Genomic DNA, 8,664 nt, shown 5'->3' with positions numbered 1-8,664 from the left:
TTTGACCTCTTTGATGAAAAGTTTTCAATTGAAACCAAGAAATCCCTGTTCTTTATGTAGGATTCAAACCAGTTAAGCACTGGACCGGAGAGTCCGACCCAACTCTCCAGTCTATTCAGTAATATGTCATGGTCAACAGTGTCAAAAGCTGCACTGAGGTCCAACAGAACCAGCACTGTGGTTCTGCCACAGTCCGTATTTATATGGATGTCATTGAACACTTTTACGAGGGCGGTCTCTGTGCTGTGGTAACCATGGAAACCAGACTGGAAGGAGTCAAAGAGGTTGGTTGTCATGATGGGTGCGTTTTTCAAGCCCACATGCAGAACATCACACAGGAGAGCAATGTGAAAATAAAGATACATTTATTGAAAACACTGCTGGCAGGAATAGTTGGCTCGGGTCGGGTCCAGGGAGAGAGGCTGGTTCAGGGAACAACAGTTCACTAGAGAGGCAGAGGGAGGTGATGAGTTCAGGTTTGTAGGAAATGACAACGTTAAGAGTGAAGGGGCAGATCTTACTTGTGATCGGCAGGTTAGAGAAGTGAGAGGGTAACTGCAGCGTCCGGGGTTTTAGTTCTCAGAGGTTCCAGGTGGTCGTCTTGTCTGACAGCGGGGATCCAGGAGGCAAAGGGAGTACGTCGGAGGGCGGACAGGTAGGCTCAGGATCAGCGGTTGTAGAGGAGCCAGGAGGAAACACCTGGAGGCAGGAGAAGCAACTGTGGCGAGACTAGGTTGAAATCAGGAATATTGGGCAATTTAAATTTCTGAACCCAATTAGGTTGTTCCACAGCGCCACCCTGGGAATTTCACCCAGAGAATATTACCTCTTCTTTTTTTTAAAGCACACAGGTTCGGTTATGCATAAATTGAAACATCTGAGGCAATTTCAAATATACAAACAGCTATTTATTAAATTCTTTAAAAACTCTTTTTAAAACCAGTTCTTTACAACAAAAAAACTAAGGAAAGAGAAGAAACAACAGTAGCTGAGGTCACCGGCAGAAGGGGCCACTATAGGGACGGCATCCACCAAACACAGCAAACAAAAAAAACCGTAAAAGCACCAGACGCAGTGAGACAACCCAAACTCAGGAATCACGGCACACAAAAGAGGGAGACACCGTCACCACACCAGCACCGCCACCGGACCTCAGCAACTGCAAACAAAAGAAAAACAGTTAACAAATACAACAACCTTAAACTTAATACAACAAAAGAAAAAACAATATCAGCCCAAAGAAATAAACAATTATCTAAAGGAACCGAAGGGCTGGAAACTAATAAAGAAAAAAATAGAAAATCCAAGTTGAAGATTAAGATCCGGTGTGGCTCTGGTCACGCCACAGCAGGAGGCGAGCTCGGCGCGCCGATGCCACACCCCAAACACCGCTTCAATGAAGGCGTGTAGGCGCCACCACAGTCCGAGTTTGACTGATGACGTGCAAAATCCGGGATCCAAAAGAGCAGCAATGGTTCGAATATGGGGAGACCTATGAAAGTTAATCATTTTAGACAGAACTGCAACAAACTGGAGCTTACAATGAGCGTTAATTATTTACCTGTCAATCCAGGCAAAACGCACACACACACTCGCTGAACGAGGAAGCAGAGGAGAGCAGCACAATAGCGTTTCACCTACAATCATACTTAAATTTAGATTTTCTAACAAAGATCAGCAATAGTGCAGGGAGAGAGGAAACCTACCACCAGGGAATCAAAGCAGCATGCACCACACTTGGCGATATGTTGCCTTTTTTTTACCGCCGGAACCCAAGAGACGCGGGCCACACAGTGGATGATGAGGAAGACACATGTCTGACTGGGCACAGCGGCCGCTTATATACCCCGCCCACTTTACCCAACCGGAGCGTCACACCTGGAAACTATTTGTATAGGAATATGTATATTTCTATACCACTACACAACAAAGAAAACTTTCACTAGGAGCAGATCAACAAGGCAAACCAGAAGCAAGCTTCTAGGGGCTCAGAGGTACCGTGACTGGCTAACACTCAGGCGCCGAAGGACTGGCAGTCAGCTCCTCTTGAACATCTCGCTGATGAGCCAAAACTCGCATCAGGTGTGGGATGACGTCATCCACGCCCTCCGACGGAATGGTAAAGGCGCCATCTAGTGGTGGAGAAAAACGAGTGCATGCACAAAAACTCCACAAAGGAGCTAAAAGACCCCGGAACATGACATTGGTTATAGTTAGGAAGCTAGTTAATTGTTTACACACAGCTTTTTCAATAACTTTGCTGATGAATGGGAGGTCAAAGGTCGGCCTGTAATTCTGCATTAGTGATTTGTCCAGATTGTTCTTTTTTATCAGTGGTTTGATTACTGCTGTTTTCAAAGCCTGGGGGAAAACGCCTGATGAGAGCGATGAGTTTACTATTTGGATCAGATCAGCAGCAATAACAGGAAGGACTTTCTTAAAGAAATGTGAGGGTAAAACATCCAGACAGCAGGAACTGGAGCTTAGTTTACTTATAATTTCCTGTAGGGTTTTATAATTAAGTAGTTGAAATTGGGTCATTTTTCCTGTATTTGTTTTATTTGGTCACAGCATTGGTACTGACTTTATAGTGGATGTACAGATTAATCCTCTGATTTTTTTAATTTTCTCTGAAAAGAAGCTGGAAAACTGGTTGCAGGCGGCAATACATTGGAATTCAGGTGGTAACGTCACAGGAGGGTTTGTGATTCTGTCAACTGTTGCAAATAAAGCTCGAGCATTGTTAATGTTTTTGTTTATGACATCTGCAAAGAAAGCCTCTCTTGCATGTTTTAGTGTTAAATGATAGTTACGTAGTCTTTCTTTATAGATGTCACAATGAACGTGGAGTTGAGTTTTACGCCATTTTCGTTCTGCCCTGCGGCAGAGTTGTCTTGCAGATCTAACTGTTTGTGTATTTCTCCATGGAGATTTCTTTTTACCAGACAAAACCTTCATTTTAATTGGGGCAATGGAATCAATAATATCTGAGACTTTAGACTGAAAATCATTTACCAACTTATCTACATCATTACAGCTTAAGGGTGAGGAAGAAGAGTAGATTTGATTAAAAGTTTCTGCTGTGTTGTCAGTGAGAGAACGTTTTGTGATGGTTGCTGTTTGTCCAAGTGGGTTAAAAGATAAAGAACTTTCAAAGATAACAGGAAGTGATCCGACAGGGCGACATCAGTTACAGAGAGATTGGAAATATTCACACCCTTACTGATAACCAGGTCCAGTGTGTGTCCTTGAGTGTGTGTTGCTTGTTTGACATGTTGTGTTAGACCAAAAGCCTCTAAAATATTAGCGAGCTTTTTTGCCCCTCTGTCTTGGGGGTTGTCAACATGAATGTTGAAATCACCAACAATTATTAAACAGTCATAATCAATACATATAAGAGATAGAAGTTCATTCAAGTCAGTAAAGAAATTTTCCATAAAAGTTGGAGTTTTGTATAGAGTTACTGTCAAAGTTCGTTTGTGGCCTTTAACCTCAATTCCAGATACTCAAAAGAGGTGAAGTGACCCAAAGAGATTTTACTACTATTTATGGTATTCTTAAATATTGAAGCCACCCTAACCCTCGTTTTTTCGTTTTTGTGTTTTCTATTCTCACTGAAGAAATTGTAGTTAGGAGGCGCAGATTCAATTAGTACGATCGATTCATTATTATCATTCAACAATGTTTCTGTCAGAAACATAACATCGATGTCATGCTCAGTGATGAAATCATTAATTAATAGAGCTTTAGCACAGAGAGATCTTGTATTTAAAAGAGTTTAAGTGACTTGGAGGCCAAGAAATCTTCAGTCTGAGGTTCCTTTAGGAAGGGGATCAGTCTGATGTTTGAATTATGTCCCCTGTATTTTATGTTTCTGTTTCTTGTAAATTTTCTTGTAGTTATCCGGACAGGTAATGTCCCTGTTCTGCAGTGCCAGGGGGCCAGACACATTCTGGAGCAAGAAGGGTGTAAAGATAAAGTCTGGACCCCGGCCTCAGACCTCAGAAACGCAGAGTGATGGATCCTCTGGGACGTTAGAGTCAGGTGGCTTAAATGAAGTGAGGTCTGCTACGTGAGCGCTGAGGAGAGACGTCCCAAGTAAAACTTGTTGATTCATTCCATCTGTAAATTTAAGAAACTCCGGTCCAGAAGACATTTCTCCATGTGTATCTTGTGAATCCTGTGAATGAGAGGGTGAGCAGAGAGGGAGGGGAGAAGGAGGACGGGAACCAGTCGCTCCGTCTCCAGTCGATGTATCAACTTGTTTTTGTTCCTGATAAGGTTTCTTCCTAGTCAGAAATCCTTGAGCCTGTTCTTCTGAAGCGATGATCACGTTGCTGTCCTTGTTGATAAAGTGAAAAAGATTTGCAGTGAGCAGCTTTATCCCATGTTTATTAAGATTGCGTCCACTTCTTCCAAAAAGGTGAAAGCGCTGCCAATAGATCCAGAGGTTATCGATGAAGATCACTGAGCTGGCAGAGCAGCTTTTAATCAGCCATTTGTTATCATGTCCAGCCTGGAGTGTTTTTCGTCTCCCCATTGAGGTGATGGAATTGGACCACTGAGAAATAACTTCATTTTTAACTTTCCCATAGTTTTTCAGAAGGATATTAAAGTCCTTTTTCAGAATCTCAGATTTCTGCTTTGCCAGATCGTTGGCTCCAACATGCACAACTGAGGACTCAATATCTGGCTGATCAGCGGTTAGCGAGAGAACTTTACGAGTTAACCCTCCTGTTATGTTCCGGGTCAAATTGACCCGTTTTAAAATTTACAAATTAAAAAAAAAATAATAGAAGCATTATTTTTGCATGAAACGTTTTCTATTTGTCTTAATAGGTGCACTCTAGACATAAGTTGAAAATTTATTCATTTTACACATTTGTACCAAACCCTAGGTCTACTTTTTACATCGATACTGTTCGGGTCAATTTGACCCGGCAGTCAGGTTAAAGTGCAAAAAAAGATTTTATAATGTCCAATTTATATGTTTCCTTGCAGTTATGAACCATATTTCACCACACACACACTCACACACAAACACACGCAAACACACACACACAAGCCCACTTTCTCACTATTCTCTTTACTTCACTAGGAAACTGCGAGAAAGCAGGTGTTCACACAACCTTTGACGGGAATCTTTTCTGTTCCTGTGGACAAACTCCACCCACACTGAGTGGACACTCAGCAGAAGTGGAGAAAAACATAAATACTCTCTGCATGACTCATTTATCTTGATTTTAATCAGCGGGTCAATTTGACCCAGAACAGTATGTGTGTCTCAAGTTCAATTATAAAGATCACCCTTTGGTAAAAAAAAAAAAGTATAATATAAAATAATTTACCAAAGGTCAACTTCAAGGAAATTATTGTTTTTTTGTGTCTAGGTTTTTTTCAGTGGACATTAAAAATCAAAATTCCATTTTTTATGTCCAAATGAGTAAATGAACAGGTTGTCGTCATTGATCCTTAATTTCTGAGAAATAATAAAACATCATTGCACAAATATTGATTGAAATGGTTAGTATTGGAGTTAATAATCAGATACAAAAATGTTTTGGAGGAATTTTTTGGTTTCTGACACTATTGCATGATTTAAACACTCCCTGGGTCAAATTGACCCACGAACATTTTTGCTGTACCCTAGAAACGAACATAACAGGAGGGTTAAATCAGATACAGTGTCACCAGGAAAAAAAATCACTCTCGTTTTCTTGGGATTGCAAACGTGACTGATTCCATTACTGCCTCATCTCCAACAATAAGCACTTTTGGCATACCTTTCGTTTTCCTGGTAGCCGCTTTGTCCTTTGGAGCTTTGGGGGGTGGATGTGTTAGACTTGCCTCATTGTTGATGTTTGAAAGCGAGGTTTCACTCAGAGGCTCAGGCTGGAGTACAGAAAATCTGTTTATCAGTGGGATTCCCACAGAGTCAGAATGTTTTGAGGCCCGGGCTGGTCGCTCTGTCCTTGGGAGCGGGGTCGGTGGAACCGTTTTGGTTGCAGCTGCTTGTTTGTTTTTCTTTGGTGGAGCAGGTGTTGAGGTTGAAGGTGGGTTTCGGCTCAGAGCCGGCCACGCTGATTCGTCCAGGTGAGGGGTTCTCCCTGTCAGTCGCCTCATCGGATCTGCGTTGTGAGACTTGCCAGGTCTCTGGCAACTCTACTGTTGCCTTTAATCATAGCCTTACCCAGTCAACTGTGTGGCTGTTTGGCGCCAGCAATATTTCTAAGTTGCGTCTCTTTTTCTGCTTGGCTTTGAAAATTGTAATATGATTTTCAGTCTTTTTTTCCCCTTCATGTTATTAGGAGAAGGAGAACCACAAAAAGATATTGCCTGTTAATTGAACTAACTTTTTTTTTTGTTTTCGTTCATTTATTTTTCTCTCCACAGAAGCTGCACCTGATGAGGCATTCAGTTTCGGCTGTGGTGCCGTACTGGAAGAGGACATTGGTTGAGATAATGCTGTCATCAGCAAATCCTTCTTCATATTCTGCTCTTAACTTTTTATGAACATCAAAAATAATCCAACATCAGTTCTGCTTTTTGTTTGTTTGTTTGTTTTTTTCGTGTGTGTGTATCTGCTCCAATCCCCCAGTCGGTCGTCATCGCTTGTATTGAGCCGGGTTTCTGCTGGAGGTGTCTTCCAGTTTAAGGAGAGTTTTTTCCATTCCCTGTCCACCACTTGCATGACGGACCACTTTAAAGTCAACAACTCAATGCAAGCGGTTTCCTGCTGTTGCTACGTGCTCATCCAGGAGGAGTGAATGATGAAAATCAATAACTCGATACCATCTGCCAAATTAACCTTGCTGTATTGTTTAACTAGGATGAATTGAAATGTATCTGTGATAGAATTGAAATGATTGATGTACTTTTTGTGTTGCAGATGCTGCCATATCACAGTGCAATTGGAGCTATCTGAACATTGCACTGATCAGATGGAAATAACGAAATGAGTTGGTCCTTTCTGATCAATAAAACATAAATTTTCTTCTTTTTGTAAGCAGAATGAGCAATGTAAAACAGGCAACTAGCAATATACTGCTAAAATCGGAGTCTGTAGCATATTTTATGTCACATGGCTGCAGGTGGGATGGGAACTCGGGTGCCAACGCTGCAGCTTGAGAGAATAAGGTGATGCCTGTGCCTGGCTGGTTTTGTCTCTCCAAAGACAAAAACTAAAGCTGTTTGAGAATATTTCTAATTGTTTCACACCAAAGAAAAAAAACTGCTGCGCTCTTCAGTTAAGTTTGATTCCATGTATGTATGTAATCAATGCTTGTTTTTTTTTTTCTTGGTGCAGGGGATCATACCCAAATATAGCTTTACCAACCTTCTTTTTACGATGACGTTTCATAGAATTGAAGATGCTGCATCCATCCATCGACTTACCCAATGCTGGAGCCCTTCATCATGTTGCTGATGGATCCGCTACCAACATCAATAATCTATCTACAAATCAATGTCACAGACGTTTGCCATATAGAATATTTTTTTAATGTTTTCTCATGTTGAAAAACCTAAGGTTTGTGCTAACCATAATATGTACACAACCCACAACCCTGTGCATGTTTTGTTCTAACTCTGAGCATGTGTATGTGTTAATATCTAAATTAAGTCACCAAGAAACCAGGCCATACATGTCAAAATGAACTGCAGAATAGCATGGTGCCTCTCAACTTTGCTGTGATAATAATATCAAGTCTTTTTTAGCAATTACATTGACTGCTTTGAGTGTGGTAAGTACCAGAAGAGCAGTGGTTGTCAAATTTGCTACTTAAGGTATTAATGAGCAGTGACTCTTTCTCCAAGATAAGTGCTCAACCATAGTTACAACTTAAATGTTTAAGCACATGTACACACAAATGCTCCCCACTTTTTGTGAACGTAAGTGGGAAAACAAAAGGTAATTTGTTGTTTTAGGAATGGTGCAGTATGAGCATACTTCAGCCTGGGATAGAACTTTAAATTTTTTCCAGTGAAAGCAACTTAATGAAACAAAACTATCCTAACTTGGATAGCGCAGTCGATTACATATGTGCTTAGTACCTAAAAATACTAGGTTCAAGTTCCTGGTTTCCGACAGACACCGACCTTTAAAAGTTGGAGTTCTCCCACTTTTTTGTAAACAGGACAAGCAAAAAGTCATGTTTTCATTAGAAATGCTCAAATTTGCACTCCCAACATTGTGGAAAATATTTTCAGGAGAGATGAAGATGTAACGGGTGGGTCAGTGACATTAAGCATTTGTTGTAAAAACTTGGGTGTTATTTGCATTGTAACTAATGTCCTCATAATGAGTCTAATATCTTTTTCTACAACCCAGGATGAAAAAAAAGTCAATGTTTAGTGAAACTTTACGAAAAAATACAAAACCTTTTTACTTGCTGTTAATCACCATAAAAGCATTTCAGCCAGAGAAAGAAAATCAAAGGATGACAGTGAATCACATTTGTGGTATTTGTAGAAGTTTGAGCGTCTAGGTTGCCAGGTGCTTGGATGGCACACATGGATAAAGACTGTCCTTTGGTCCCGATGATTCTTAGTTCAAGACCTGCATGGTTTTAAAATTTCACAAGGAAAACTGACTATGTGGTATTTGTAGAAGTTCGAGCGTCAAGGTTGCCAGTTGCTTGGATGGCACACTGGATAAAGACTGTG

This window comes from Xiphophorus hellerii, chromosome 24 (genome assembly GCF_003331165.1).
Source record: "Xiphophorus hellerii strain 12219 chromosome 24, Xiphophorus_hellerii-4.1, whole genome shotgun sequence".
NCBI classification, from domain to species: Eukaryota; Metazoa; Chordata; class Actinopteri; order Cyprinodontiformes; family Poeciliidae; genus Xiphophorus; species Xiphophorus hellerii.
Note: the sequence above shows the minus strand (reverse complement) of the source record.